General features: G+C 40.3%; 1 long non-coding RNA gene across 1 annotated transcript; it reads right to left on the bottom strand.

Moving 5' to 3' along the window:
- Positions 1 to 3,317: 3,317 nt before the first annotated feature.
- On the bottom strand, positions 3,318 to 13,159 carry LOC139341668 (uncharacterized). The gene is made up of 4 exons (XR_011603011.1): positions 12,970 to 13,159; positions 3,960 to 4,149; positions 3,470 to 3,586; positions 3,318 to 3,385 (listed from the first exon to the last, which is right to left on the bottom strand). It is a non-coding gene; the product is annotated as an uncharacterized lncRNA (long non-coding RNA).
- Between the last annotated feature and the right edge of the window lie 2,648 nt (positions 13,160 to 15,807).

Raw genomic sequence — 15,807 nt, 5'->3', positions numbered from 1 at the left:
CATTTTCCCTTTTTGATGGCAAAATAAAAAAAACGAAATAAACACAAAAAAATCCCAAATCTGAGCTGTTTTCCATTTCAAGATGGTCAAGCATGATGAAATGCAAGTAGAAATAATGAGAATCCTTGTTAAGTACTTAAACCTAACGCCAGCCATAATACCAGAGGGCATCAATGTATTTTTAAGGTGGAGATTTATTTTGATTCCCTTTTCCTCAGCCCTGTTATCACTCGTTTACAATATACTCAGTCACTCTGTCAGTCAGGCATCAGCTCGTGGGGAAGCCACTCAGCCATTCCACCATGGCAGTCAATGTCCCAGGAGTAATAGCTATGGTGTTTTTCTACCTGCTGGTCCTTGGGACTGGCATCTGGGCTTCCTACAAGTCCAAAAGGGAACAGAAGAAAGCTTGCAGCCACTGGAATGGATATGGCCGTACTGGGAAATCGTAACAGCTGGGTGGTGGGAGTCTTTACACTGACAGGTGAGGAGAGCACAAGTGAGAAAACTGGAAACTATATGACTGTATATTCCAAAAGGTCCTGATTATTAAATAAATTATTTAGAGGAATATAAATACAGGTTAAGTTCTTTATGGGATAGGTTTTCCATCTGTTGGCTGCAACTTCACAGAAAAAGTTTAAGCAGCAAGATGTTCTGAATAAATTAACATGTCTATGAACACAAATGTAAATATCTGTGAATAAATTCTGTATGCAGCTGTATCATTAGGTTCTTATGCAAACAGCCCACAAAAGCCTAATGAAATACAGCTATGAAATGCTGGAGTTTAATAAGTGGTTGTAGATTATAATGGGGAATGTGGAAACACCCTACCCTTGAGGTTGTTTGTTGCTTGTTTGTTGTGCTGTTCTAAACCAGAGTTAAAAACTCAATAAAAGCAGAATCATGTCAAAAATAATCATTAATTCAATTAGTTCACTTGCACAATTTAGATAAAATCCTGATAATTATTTTTCTTCATGTCAACAAGATGTGAGTGACTCTGAGAGCAGTGGCACTAATTCTGATTACACTCACACACTGATGGTCAGATACACTCTAATTGTCTCCAAATTACACCAGTTAGGAAAAACTGCACTACAACTCAAGAGAAGCATGAGATAAGCAACATATATGGATTATGTTTCAAGTAAAAAAAAAAAAAAAAAAACTTTCTTATTATGCAATGTGGCAAATTAATAAACAGTGTTTCATAGTATCTTGTGCAATGGCAGACTTTTGCCATCCTTGTCTAGTTGTGTAACCAGGGGCTGAGAACTGTCGGACAACTGCCAAACATTAGTCACTGGCCAAAAGAAATGTTTTCCAGAGAAGTCTCATCAGGTACTCTTGGGTAACCTGAGTGTCGCTGAGATGAAATCAGTCAGTCGTCTGAGATCTACGGCTTCTTTGCCAAGTGAAAGGAACAAGTCATCACTTTATGGCTGCTGCTCCACAGTTGTTAAATTCTGTCTCTTAATCAGGGCTGGACAAACAACTGGGAAAAGTGGCCAACTGTCCCGGGGCCCCAGACCCTAAGGCTCCTGGCTCTCCACGTGACAGTTAATTAACTGTAATTTTATTAATTGCAAATTTCGAACAAGCTCACCTTAAGTTCAGAATAAGATAAAACAATAAGGGTTATGAGGCGGCTCCTGCTGTATTATGTTGTGATTGAGTGGCCCAGTGTCAAAATCTAGTTTTAATACCTTGATTATTTTCAGTTGATCTACTGCTTACATTGAACACATTCTTAAACTAATTAGTGTTAAATTAAGACCACAGACCAGGTGCAGGTAGTATTCTGAGTACATGGTATGATCATGACATGATGAAATGATCCCACTGAAAGTTTATTAATGATGATGAATTATCACTCAACCTTTTGCCCAAATATCTGCTGTCTGTCCACTCAATGACTTGCTGTGTGTTCATCTGTCCTGTAGCTATGTGGATCGCCGGAGGCGTCGTTGTTGGCACAGTTGAGATGGTGTACACGCCCTCCATGCGACTAACCTGGGCAATCGTGATGTTGTTGGCATACAGCTCGTCTTTTATAATTGGTAAGCGTTTCAAATTACATCTGACAGGAGACTGCATGTCTGCATGTGTAATAAAACTAATGTAGCCTGTTAATCTTAAAGCATCAAACAAAATAGGAATTAGTGAATATTTTATGGGAATAATAATGACCTAGGCTACCTTACAATTTCACAGTCATGAATACAAAAAAAAGACAATAGACGTCTGTGGTGACATGATGTGTTCCCAATCATGAGATGAGATGACACATGACATTTCACTTGTGCTGCCAATAAATTTGGGAGTCATTCGGTTGTATTTCCTATTGGCTTTGCCCTCTTAAAGCTGTCCCGAATGGGTTTATCCCTGTGTGTATGTGCAGTCATGAAGATTTCCTTTCCAGCCACTGCACATTGTACAGTTGCCTCTCTCAGGTCCTCATGTGCAGTATAAATCGCCATCAGGACCAAGCCTCTGCTCAGAAATTTTCTTCAGTGTCAACAAGTGAAGAATTTAAGATGAGGAAGATCAGCAACTCTGGAGCTTCCTATTTGTACCCCGTAGGCTCTATTTTCGATTCCACCGCCAAACTTCTCCCAGGAGGAGACTGACGTCAATCGTGTCTAAATATGAGGTCCTTAGATGGTAAATCCTCGGCCTCTTCCTCCTCCTCCTCATCCTCCTCAAAGCAATGATGTATTCCATCTTTGTAGATAACGTTAAGCATTACAATGATAACATTTGTATTTGGAATGAAATGACGTGGGTAATAGCGACTGCTACTACTGTTATTATATTAAAGAATATAAGGATGAGTTGTATGATATCTGTGTAGGCCACAGAGTATAGACCTCCTAGCAAGGTGTAGACAATGACCACAGCAGCAGAGATCCAGATGCTCACGGTATAGGACAAATCCAAAATCACGCTCACTGTTGCACCTATCAAACACATGATATCAGTGCACTGACATGTCAGTAATTTTGTAACATAGATTATTGGTTGGTATACATTGCTATGCATCTGGATTTTACAAATCTTGGCAGATTTGCCAATTTATTAGGTACACATGACCAAACTAACGCCATCTAGTACCAGAGTCATGCAATAAGTCCTTGCATTAAGGTTCTGATGGTCAGTTTATGTTATAACTGTTTTACAGAGTGGATTCAACATTCACATTTTTGGAGGATGTAATTTGTTGTTGTGCGATTGAACTGCACTGCATCATACACAGAAGTGTATAGTGTACAATTACTTAGCTTGCCTCATTTATATAAATGTTTATATTTGATCTGGAAAGGGTCCAACATTGTCATGTATTTTCCATCTCTCAACCATTTGGCAAATACAAGACCACCTTTACAATGAAAAAGAAACATTTTCATTCTATTTGCATGAGTTGTTGTTGAAGTTCAATCACAGTAATCCCTGTAACTCTTACCTAAAATAAAAGATACGAAATATGCAAGAAACATAATGATTGCCCATTTTAGTCCCATAGAGGGGGTGTAGACCATCTTGGTTATTCCAACAATGAATCCTCCTCCAATACATGTGGCTGCAGGTAAAATAAACACATACAGAGCACTTAGATCACTGGATAAACATAAGCAAATTGACAGTGGTGTTTGCAAAACTATCCAGAGGTTCACAAAATTTGAGTTCTGTCTGATACAAAGTGGTACAAGGGTCAGAATCCCTAACATCACTTTCATTATGAAAAGCAGCAAGGCTTAATGCACATCCGTGCAGGAGAGCCATGTATCATAATACGAGGTGAGTGGATTATTAAAAGACTATTTTGGATGAAACCAAATTATTTCACACAACATTCATTCTCAGAGCTGCAATTTACAACTCAGGATTTGACTCGAAGTCCACAGTTGCACTGTGTATGTGTACTGTAAATGTGTATTTAGCTGTGAACTCACCTGACATTGTGAAGATTCCAACCAACCAGTTGATGCTTCGGTTTGCCAGCAGGACCATCTCTATTTTGTTGGCTGGATTCTTTTTTGCTCCCTTTTAGACTTAGGAGAAGCCCAGATTCCAGTGCCATGGACTAGCAGGTAGAAAAGCACCATGGCTATAACTCCAGGGACACTGACAGCCATGTGGAACCTGAAGGAGGGTAAACAGTAAAAAAAATGGTTGATAGGAAAAATTATATGCCTTCAGGTAACTTAAGATTTGCTTAAGATAAAGCAAAATAAATTTTGTTACTGATGGACCGAGCCAGGCTAACTATTTCCCAGCATTTCCAAGTCTTTAAACTAAGTTGAGCTAACTGCTGCTGGCTGTAGCTTCATATTTAACACATTGATATGGGACTTGTATCGCTCTCCTAATCTCACTATTTACTAGATGGACAGGAAGTGCATTTCCAAAAATGTCAAAGTGTTCCTTCATGTAACACTATCATTTGGAGATGCCGATACACAACTGATAATGGCCATATGCCATAACAATTTCCAATTATTCAGTTACTCCATTTTATAGAAAACTGGCAACTATGTTAATAATTGATTAGTTTATTCAAAAAAAAAAAAAAATTAATCATGACTAACTGCTGAAGACCCCTAGTGAACACACTCATCAGTAAACACTCTGTGCTTCCTTTAAAGGTCTTAAATTTTAATGTAAAGTTATTAAACCTCAAGACATAACTCCATGAAACATGACTTTATTGTACCTTAATTTCAAATGATGACTACACATACGGAAGAAAAATGTAACAAAATTTTACAGAAGAAAAATAGATAAAGTCTGATAAGAGAAGCCTTGGTTTGAAATGACACTTCAAAGAGGGTAAGAACCATCCAAAGTTATGGATTTATCACCATGATCTTGGGGATGGCACAGCTCTTATTACCACTAACCTTAACCTGGAGTAGCACCCAAAAAATTCATACAGTTAGGCAAATGACCATTTCATACCTGTCAAGTTAACATGACTGAAATTGATTACACCGACAATATCGGGGAGGACTGCCATGACTATGAATGCTCTTTTGTGAGCCTGCAAGGTGGAAATGAGATTAACTGTACGACAGTATGAGACTATGAACGCGCTGTTGTGTGTGTGATCAGTCTGTTGATGAAAGTTTGCAGCAGTTATCACTGCTGCATTTTTCCAGTTGCCACATATCTTAGTGTTGGGATCACTGGTGTTACAGCTTTATAATCCACACAACCACAAACATTATCCTTGCATAATCTATTCTGTAGCATTTCATTAACTCACTGTCATTCAACATTTGGAGAATACAAAAAACACCATAAAAGCTCTTTTTCTTTCCAACATTTTCTCTGAAACTCTTAAGCCTCTAGAAAGTCTTCCTCAATACATCTAACAGGATTTCACTTTACGAGTTCTCTTCCAGGCTAAGATGCTTTGTAAATAACTTTTATTTTTTACCAGGATCTATTTTTAATTGTCAGAGCAACTCTTTGCATTAGAATTCTTTATGTATATGAGCCCAAGTCATTTTATTAAATCCATACACGTCATTTTCAACTTAATAAAGTCAACAACGCAGTTAAATCCACACCTATGTAGCAGAACTGGCCTCTAACTGACCCTCTCTTACCCTCTCTGCATTCCTTCAGGAGAAATGGAGTTGTAAAGCACCCCAACTTTCAAGAGCTATTGACCATTTGAACTGTTTACAGGGAAGGTGTTAATTTCAGAGACAAGATGTCTGGACAAGAGACATCTCCTCCATGTTTTCTTTTCAGGGAAGCCAGGGACACAGACACCTCAACATCAAAGGTGGCCTTCTCCTCACCTTCTCCTCACTATGTTTCTCATGGCAACGCTAATTCTCTCCTGATAGCCCATGGGAGATCAAGACAATAAAACCGTCTGGAGAAACAAATGCCAGGCTCCTGAGGAACATCCACAAACATCAGCAAATGCTGATGGGTCGTAAACCGGACATCCATTGAAGCAACTTGTGTATGCTTGTGTGCTTTTCCTCAACACTCCAAGATAACCAGATTTTATGTTAAACTTAACTTTTGATATTTTCAACTTACAGGACTCGTTGTACGCATAATCTTGATGTTTTTCCAGTATCTCTGACCTGAAGTATGACCAAGTTGTGATTTTAACGGTTTTATAAAGGTTTGTCTGAAATGTCACCACAAAACCATACTGCCATCCAGAAGTTCCTAACCGTCAGATTGAATATGCTTGACTTGACACATTTATCGATGAGTAACCGTAATTGTGATAATCATTTTTGGCAAATATAGTCTGCCTATCTTATTCCTGTATCTTTATTTTTGTATTAGTTATACATTGAATCATTATACATGTTGGGATGAAACTGTACCATGATTATCATTTAATGTTGTCAACCAACCATAGAAAGTGTCTAATGCATGCTGTGAACAATGTTGAAATGTCATTGAAAATTTGTCATTGAAATTATATGTGATTGACCATAGTGAGAAGCAGATGAGCCCCTCGTACGAATCATTGATTAGTTCAGCTCCATGAGGCGAGATTACATCGCGCGTCACAAACCGTCTCACGTGATTCGATGGCCTGCCCTTTCGACACGCCCCGGAGCGACCTTTAAAAACTGCGTGTAGTGCGCGTTATTCAGTGAGTGAGTTAGTGACTTAGTGAGTTAGTTAGTTAGTTAGTTTTTAGTAGTTCTCTTGTTTTTCTTTTTCCACGTCTAGTTACTCTCAGCTGAGTTCTTTTCCTTACTTCTTTGTCTTAAGTTTTGCACAGTCGTTTTGCTCTTTAAGTTTTTTGTCTTCGAGCTACTCCAAGCCATTCCGAGTAGCGTAAATTATCTTCAGAAGACGTATTCTTATAATTTGCCGTTAGCTTTAAAGTTAACTTTCTATTTAGCCAAACGTTTTGTTTTTAACCTCAGTAAATTTAGGCAAGTAATACTAATTTTGTAGCCTTCTTCGACCGGCCATCGAAGAGACTCTTAATTTGTACTATCAGTCTAAAATCATCCGTCACAGACTCAACCGAACCAAACCCTGCAGCCAGCCGTTGATCCTTGGTCTGGTTCACAACCACCCGGAGCAGTCCCTCATCTGTAACCGACACCGCAGAACCAGTTCCAGAGACGCCCCGTTCAGCATCAGCTCGTCACCTTGGTGTGCCTGGGCCTTCCACTAGACCACCAAGCAGATCGAGCCACGGACGAACATCTGGAACGTCTTCGAGTCAGTTCGGAGCAGAGCACAACGGGACGCCAGCAATCAAGTAGGCACGCTAAGCGGGTTTGAATAAGAGTTGGTCCGTGAGGTTAAGAGTAGGTCAATTCGTCCAAATTCTCTCCATTAATCGTTCACTCCCTTAACTCTGCGTTCGCGTCCCCATTATTCCCTTTCAACTACCTCTCACTATCGCAATTTATTTACCATTGTGTTGCCATAAGTTTCTTGTGTGTTCTGCTTATAAATGATATTTTGATTTAAGTCCTGCTTAGACGGTGTCCTTTTGAACTGAATATCTACGATCCCTGTATCCAGAATTTACGCTTCAGGTTATCAGATTGATTTACAGTTAGTCCATTCGTTAGTTTTTATCAGCGTTATAGCAGTTAATTTCTGCAGTCCTTCTTAGCTGAGGAAGGTGGTGCCCCGACATTTTATCAACGAATGCAACATCAAATTAAGGTAGTTACACACTACACCTATATGCTTGAGGGTCATTATGGGAACTACTACTCTCTGAAGGAAGCTGGATCTTATGGTTGGCTTGTTCATTTTTCTTGTTTTTTGGGTTACTAGATTTATCTGCATAATAATTTATACTAGGATAAAGATAGGGTAAGATTTTGATCAGATTTAAACTTACACACTCCACCAATTAATTTCATTACACATAAGATAAGACAGGACTTTATTGATCCCACACTGGGGAAATTCAGTATGTGTGGACTAAAGTTAGCAGCATTAAAATACTCATATTGCTAAACTTTCTGCACTCTAAATAAATACATAAACAGCAAAAAACCACACAAACAACCAAAACAGAAAAAAAAGAAAAGGAAAAAAAAGAAAAACAACATTTAAACTGGAGAGTATTTCTTCATTATAAGAACAGTAAAGAACTGCACTGCAGGCTTTTCTCCATGGAAAATATGTTTTCACTCTCCTGACTGGCTTCAGCATGAAATTTATTTACTATGTCATATGATTCATTGATTCGATTGGTTGAACTGAGCCTGTCATAGATGGTGACGATGATTCGTCCAGTCAGCTTCATCCAATCATTCAAGTGCCGGTCCTTTTCCAAACCTTCCGAGTCTTGTTTTGCCCCCACGTTTTATCACAGTGAGAGCACTGAGCCAGCAGAATGTAGAGAAATGCACACCATTTTGTTAACCTAAATATTTGTTTTTCATCCATATTTTTCTTATGTTTCTTATCTTTCTTATGAACTTCTCTTCTTTTAACTGTTTAATTTATTTTCTAATTCCAGTGTTTCCTCGGGGGGGTCCTCTACACTGAGAGATGTGTCTGATCTGTTGCCGGGGGTGCGGTCCTCGGGCCCCTTCGGCCCAGCTGGTGGGGGGACTCCCTACCTTTGTGTGGGGGTCTGTGTCGTGGAATGTGAAGGCCAAATGCACAAACCACAATCAGGCCCAAAACACTCAAAAATAGCCGTCCAATTGTTTTCAAAGAAATCCTTCTTTTTTAACGAAATGCCCAATAAAGATAAAAATTGTAAAAATCCAATAAAGATAAAGGGTGTCAAATAAAAGTAGAGGATGTCCAATAAAAATGAAAAAGAGTCGAATAGAATAAAAAGGTGTCCGATAAGAGTCTGATGAGAATAAAACTCTGCAGGAGTCAGAAGTCCGAGGAGCAAAAATACTTTATTGTGCACAGTGAAGGGGAACACGCTCAGAAACACAAAAAGTGCAATCCTGACGAGCTCCGAAGTACAATGGTCAGTGCTCTATTTTTATACACTTCAGCTAGGTGATTACCACGCCCTGTGGGCATCTTTTGTTTTTTGTGAGTTGCTTCTCATCTTACACCATAAGGTCATCTCAGGGCAGCCGCTCTGACCTTAAAATCCCCTGTCTTTCCCAGATTTGCATTGTTACATCAAAGGTGCATCCCAAGGAGGCAGTCAATTTATTTTTCTCTCTATTCTTCCCAAATTACATCATTATCTTTTGGTTTTTGTTTCATACTTAAAGTAAAAAGTTTACAACTTTATTGCAGGCACAGAGTGGATAACAGAAAGCATAAAAACAATACTTTGGTCATTAAGTGCACATAAAGTGATTATGAGAACTTTCAATCCATCAGTGATTATAGTAAACACACAATTATAAAGAATATATGCTTTAAGGTTACTTTGGGACAGCGAGGTTATGTTAGGTCACACAGAGGAGCAGCTGCCCGAACACCTGCACACCCCACGAAGGGGGGTTTCAAGATCTCGGGCTACGAACACTGTCCTCAAAATCTCAGACCATGAGCATTCTCCTTCCATCATATCCATGATCACTCCGCCTTCTGTCTCAGTGTATCACAGATTCACGCTCAGTGTATCACCTGTGGCCAGGTGTCATCCTGAGGGCAGTGCATCACAGTGTTACACTTCATCAGAGCTACTATAATATCAGGCTCAACAAATCAATCTTCTTCAGTCATTTGCTACCATTGATTATAACACTATATTCTATTTCTTCAGTGAATACAGGACATCATCACATATCTGTTAGAAAAATGTACACTACATCTGCCGGTCTCTCAGGGTCGGGTGGGCCCGGGTGCGGGCACCCCCTGTGCTCCTAGTCCCTGATGACTCAGTGTGGATGACCCCAAAGGTGGCATTCTCCTCAATCCTTAGTGCCTTGCCATGTCTTGTTACCCCTGCTACTGTCTGTGGTGAGAATGTCTGTGTGTGTGTGTGTGTGTGTGTGTGTGTGTGTGTGTGTGTGTGTGTGTGTGTGTGTGTGTGTGTGTGTATGCATGTAGTTGAGGGTGGGTGTTAGTACATCTGGAGGGTTGGGTGGGATGGGTTTTTAGTGTTTTATTTTGATTTACATTGTTTTTAACTCGGGCTGCACGGTGGCACAGCAGGTAGGGCGCGTACCTCACAGCAAGAAGGTTGCCGGTTCAATTCCCGGGTCGGGCCTTTCTGTGTGAAGTTTGCATGTTCTTCCCGTGCATGCATGGGTTCTCTCCGGGTACTCCGGCTTCCTCCCACAGACCAAAAAGTGCAGGAGTTCTATACATGCACTTAGTGCATGTCTCTCAGTTGTCACCCTACCTTCTGCTTCACATGACCCAATACATTTAGAGGATGGCTCTGTCACAGTCTGGGAGCCAGTGCACCTCTAGGGACCTAACATTGCCCTTCCCCACCTCCACCACAACCATCAAACAAGGAGTTAAAGCTGCAACACTGAAACTCAGTCAAACTGAACTATTCAACAACACTAATCATTGACATCATCACTCAGGTGTAAATGAGACAGAAACGTACCAGTAATTTTAAACAGCAGGTGGCATGGGCAACACATCATAGAAATCACAGACCAGATCTCATGCCTGTCTTAGTAATTTTAAATTTGTCAGAGTTCAGCAACAGACAGTCTCCTCTCCTGTCACAGACTGAATGATCTCCTCTTAATGTCAGATCATTGGCTAAGAAACCCTATACCAATCTCCTGTTTCACTGTTTTGAAACCATTGTGCCTCTGAGTGGTCTAACCATGACTTGGTGAATGTGATATCTTTTCTAGTTCCCTCTGACAAGGTCCTGTACGGATCCTCTCCTGGGTTTCTGACCATTGAGGACTCTAATCCAAAGGCAGTTTGTCTACTTACTTAGTCTCTTAGGGCTACTCCTGTGAAGTTATGGCCCTTTTCCTGGGTAGTAGCATTCTCATCGTTTCTCTTTTTAGGTCAGTCATGGCAGTCAGGATGTTAATGGTTCCTCCTTGGAGAATTTCCATTGTGTTTTGGAGTTGAAGAGTTGGGACCTTTTATGAGGCTACTGGAAGATGATGCTTTCAACTTCTTCCTGGATATGTTCCATTGTGTCATTGCTCACATGGACATTCTCTACAGCCAATTCCAGAAATGGTCAACATCTTTGTCCATGTGGCGTGTCCTCCACCATGCCTTCGGTGCCTGCTGCCCCTTATCTTGGGGCCTTTCTGTGTGGAGTTTGCATGTTCTCCCCATGTTCCCCTGGGGGAGCATCCATAAAAAATGAAACCCCCCTCTAAAAAACATGCATGAAGATCACCACCTGACCAATGGTGACGAAAAAGAAACTGGGTCCCCGGGCGGCTGGCAGCCCACCGCTCCTGGCCTGCTGTGGAGGAAGGACTACCAGGATGGATTAAAAGCGGAGGAAGAATTTCACCAAGCATGGCGTGTGTGTGACATCTAGCAGTCATGTTGCAGATTGCAACCAACTTCACATCAACCTTCCCTACAGTGTCAGCTAAAAACATGAAAACCACAAAAGGTTCTCTTTAGAGCCATTTGGGCTGTTCTGGGGCTCTTTACAAACATGGCTGTGCATCATGGTGGACTCAATGCAGGAGGACGCGTGCCCTGGTATTGCGTTTGTTTTGGGATCTTTGTACTTAGTTGGATTTAGTTTGCCTTATTTTGTAAAATAAATTCATCGAACGGCTTCTGCTCTGCCTTTTTAGTCTGCATCATTGGGTTCACCTCCTTGGTTTTTGCTCGGCCACAACATAGTGACACCCAGGATGTTCTGGGAGGGTTGTTTGAATGCTGAAGGAAGGTTACTGGAACATCTCCCCTCCACTTTCTGTAGATGTTAAAAGGTTTCATTCCCACTAAAAATTAATGTTCCCCAAATGTCTTGGGGAAATAAAGTTTGCTAGCTGGGTTCTCTGCTTTTAGCAAGTCCAGTGTTTCTCTAGGAGTGTGCCTGTGATGACCAGAACTCAAAGACAGCAAGTCCGTACATCTAACTCTACTTTGATATTTGGGTCTGTGGAATCTGTTTTCAATGTTTACAAAGGAAAAAATAATTATTAATTAATGTTTCAATCTCAGACTCATTGGCTTTGGCTCATTTACATATGAAAGAACACAGTTTCACTGCACACTGTACAGCCCCCTACGCTATATATGTGATGTTCGGGTCCCGAGGGTAAAAAGTGTGGAAACTGTCGGTGCTGTGTCCTCCTCTTGCCTAGGCCTGCTGCTGTTAGTGTATATGTGTGTATATACATGTGTGAGTTTTCTTTCTGCTCCTGTTATTCCCAAAAAGGAGTTGGCTCTCATTGCTGAGCTGAGTCATATAATCTTGCTTGTAAAAAAGAGTCAGAATTCCCATCACTCACAGACAGCCAACGGGTGGAGTGAGGTATGCCCCTGTTTCATGGCTTTCCCCTGCCAAGACCTCATGTCCTAACAACCCTATATTAGTTAGTGATGTGTGGGTCGCGAACAAAACGGGCAAATCCACTTTTTTTTTTCTATTTTTTTTCTGCTCAAGCCGCATGTGATCACTACATGATGTGTAGCAATGTGAGAGAGAGAGAGAGAGCGAGAGAGAGAGAGAGGGAGGGAGGGAGAGAGAGCCGCTACAGAGACAAAACGCTGGAAAGGTGAGAAAATGAGTGACCGCAGGAAATGCAATAAAATTATAAATAGTTAAATCTTGTACATACAATCAGAGATTGCATCTTTGTAAAATTGAGATGGGTATTTGTTTTTGTACTTTAAAATATTTTTTTGTAGCACTTTGTTCCATGTTGAGTTTAATAGCCATATAAATAATAAACATTTGATATAAAGTAATGCAATAGTAATTTGATACATTAGTAATGCATTCTTACACCACTTTAAAAGAGCCGGGATACCCATCATTAATACTAGTCCCTCTCTTGAGGAGCAAAGATGAGCATTTCTAACATTTTACAGAATTTTTTAGAAAACAAGGGCCCTCACCAAAGTGTTGTTGAAGAAGCCTTGGATCAGAGGATTCAAGAAATCAAAAAATATGAAAGATTTCTTTCAATGCATCAAATGATGTATTTGGTTTAATTGACCAATCTTATGAAAAGCAAAGTATGAAATTTCATACAGAGTAAAACACAATACACCTGCTATTCACTGTTAAAACAAGGGTATTGTCTCAATCTCTCGATTGTTTCTCTTGCATCTTCAGAAAAATCTCAGTACAATTCTGTCCTTTCAGTATTTTTTCTCTTTTTATATATCTCCAGCTAACAGGGTTTCTGATGCGTGTTGGTCGGGCAGATAGATTACATGAGAGGCAAAAAAAATTCTGAGCTTTCATTGGTTCTTCATTGTACATAGTAAGAATGCATTCCATACAGAAGCAGCCAAATTCCAAAACGTTCTCATTGGTTGTGTGCACACACTGAAACATGACCTCTGTTAACATGATGCAGTTCTTGTTTTTCAGGAAAAGAAAAAAATGTTTGTTTTTTTTTGCAGTATGTCAGTCTCTCAAACTCTCGTGTGCAGCTTCAACATTGTTTGTTACTGGTGCAGAAAGCACTGGCAGAATGCACTCTTGATCTTGACCAGCTCACTACAGACTTTACAGAGGAAAGGTTCCAGGCTGCACCTCTGCAGGCTGTAATTTGGCAATGTAATGTAATTTGATGTTATCATCAACATGTTAGCATGATGTCCACCTGCAATGTATTTGTTGAGATATTTACCTCACTTAACATGAGGTATGCTTTTGCTTTGTGAACACTGTGCTCATCACATTTCCAGATCAGAAATATTTCTCACTAAAGCTCAAACTGTCAGTGTTGCCTTTGACGCTGTATGTGAGTATTTGCTATTTTGGCCATTGTTCAGTTGTCATGTTCAACACACCCCACTTATCAGGAAGCAGGACTTTGCAGATGAGTGCAGAAAACAGGTACGAGAACAAGAGGATGACAGCGAAGCCAGCCAAAATGTAGATGGTATCTACTTAAGAGGATTGGACATAAACACCATCTTAAAGGGTGCACTGTGGCGACTGAAGGATGGGCAGTAATATTTTCAGTGGAGGACACAGATCAGTTAAGCAAAGGTACGTACAATGCAGGTTAGCAGTGTGCTAAGAAAACTGAACACTGAGATGCTATTATGGAAGCAGGATTGGTCAGCGCATCACTAACACAGACAAGTGTGGAATAGAAGTCTTCAGCAGGTCCAGATGAGTTAAGGTTTCTAGTCAGAAATGCAATAATCACTAACAGCCTTCAGAGTTCAACATAAAATACGTGTTATTGCCTTATAGCAGGTACAACAAAACCGAGAGGGCGCATCTGAATCAGAAAAATTACACTCATTTATACAGACTTCTTACTCCTCCTAATGTGGCGCTTCAGTCCAAGGTCAGTCCCATCAGTATTCACTTTTGGCCTGACATGACTCTGGTCTTGTTTTCCTTATCTATGTTTTCCAATGCCCCAGCAAGTGATGTCTTCACGGAAGCAGGTCTCAAACACACTTCCACACTCCTAAGTCTCCATTGTATTCAAGGGCACGCTCACATCAAACAGTTGTTTGAAAAATTAAAATGCATAATAACATGATTATCTAAAAAATTATGGTTGACAGTGAAAGTATAGTAAATATATCTACCAATATTTATCGACTATGCATGAAAAGATAGTTTTGTTCTTAGCTGAAACACATCCTACACGAGAATCACCAGTTGGATCTCTTCCATTGATTCCTGGGAAAGAAGAAACACAAAGAAGATATGATGATGATAATTATCCTCTGTAGCTGCCCCACCTCATTTCACCTCTACTGGCCCTCGTTTTTCCAACTCCATTTTTGCCATTATCACAGTGGTCACTTTCTTTCCTCCTCTCCTTTGTTTTCTCTTTGACTGGTGCCACCGATTACCTCAAAATTTGTATAGTGATTGAAACAACTACTGTATGTAGAGATTAAAAAAGTGTTCTCAAGACGTTGTTGGCTTCAGAGTGATCCAACTTTACTTTTCTGATCAGTCTAGAATTTAAATCCAGCATTCATTGTTATTTTTTCTGTTTTTGTCTTCTGATGAAAATGGAAAGCAGCAGCAAACAAAGATAACAGAGCCTCCCAGTTTCCTGACAGACACAGACTGACCACAGATCTTGATTAACAGAAATAGGCCAACTTTAGCCTACCCCAGAACAGCTTCCCACAGGTTTAACCTCTCTTTGGGTGTTATCTGTGTCCTGCACAGCCTGAAGCTGCCCTGGAAAAAAACAGCCTTTTGTGGCACTTTGGGGGTTAAAAAACACATCATAGTCTTAGAGTGGAGAGAATAGTTGCAGCATATGTCAGACTTGGCTTGGATAATGTGAGCTGTTTATTTGTTTGTTTGTTTGTTTGTTTATGTAACAGATTGATATTTCACATTATCAGAGACCATTTGATTCAGTGTTCAAATAAAATGTGGTACTTGAAGTTCACGCCAGATTTTGGATGAAGGACAACATAACTGCACTGACCTCTATACACTGAAAGGTTTAAGTCTCTTGAACCATACCCAACATCACAGCTGGTCATCACAGCTACGATCAGCTGTGGTCTATTGTCCACACCCAGCTTTCACGCAGCTCATTACTATAGTGCCCCGGTACATCACTGCTGCTCAGGTGGAAAAGTGTCACCACTAGCTGGAGTAGAAGTCAGGTTCAAGTCTAAGCCTTGGACAGATAAAACACACAGACAAATTTTGAGACACATGAAGTGGATCAAAGGGACATTGCAAAAGGGTTTGGATTGGGAACCTGAGAATGCTACATCAGTGTAACG

Source organism: Chaetodon trifascialis, chromosome 13 (assembly GCF_039877785.1).
Source record: "Chaetodon trifascialis isolate fChaTrf1 chromosome 13, fChaTrf1.hap1, whole genome shotgun sequence".
NCBI classification, from domain to species: Eukaryota; Metazoa; Chordata; class Actinopteri; order Chaetodontiformes; family Chaetodontidae; genus Chaetodon; species Chaetodon trifascialis.
Note: the sequence above shows the minus strand (reverse complement) of the source record. Positions and strands in the feature narration are given on the sequence as shown.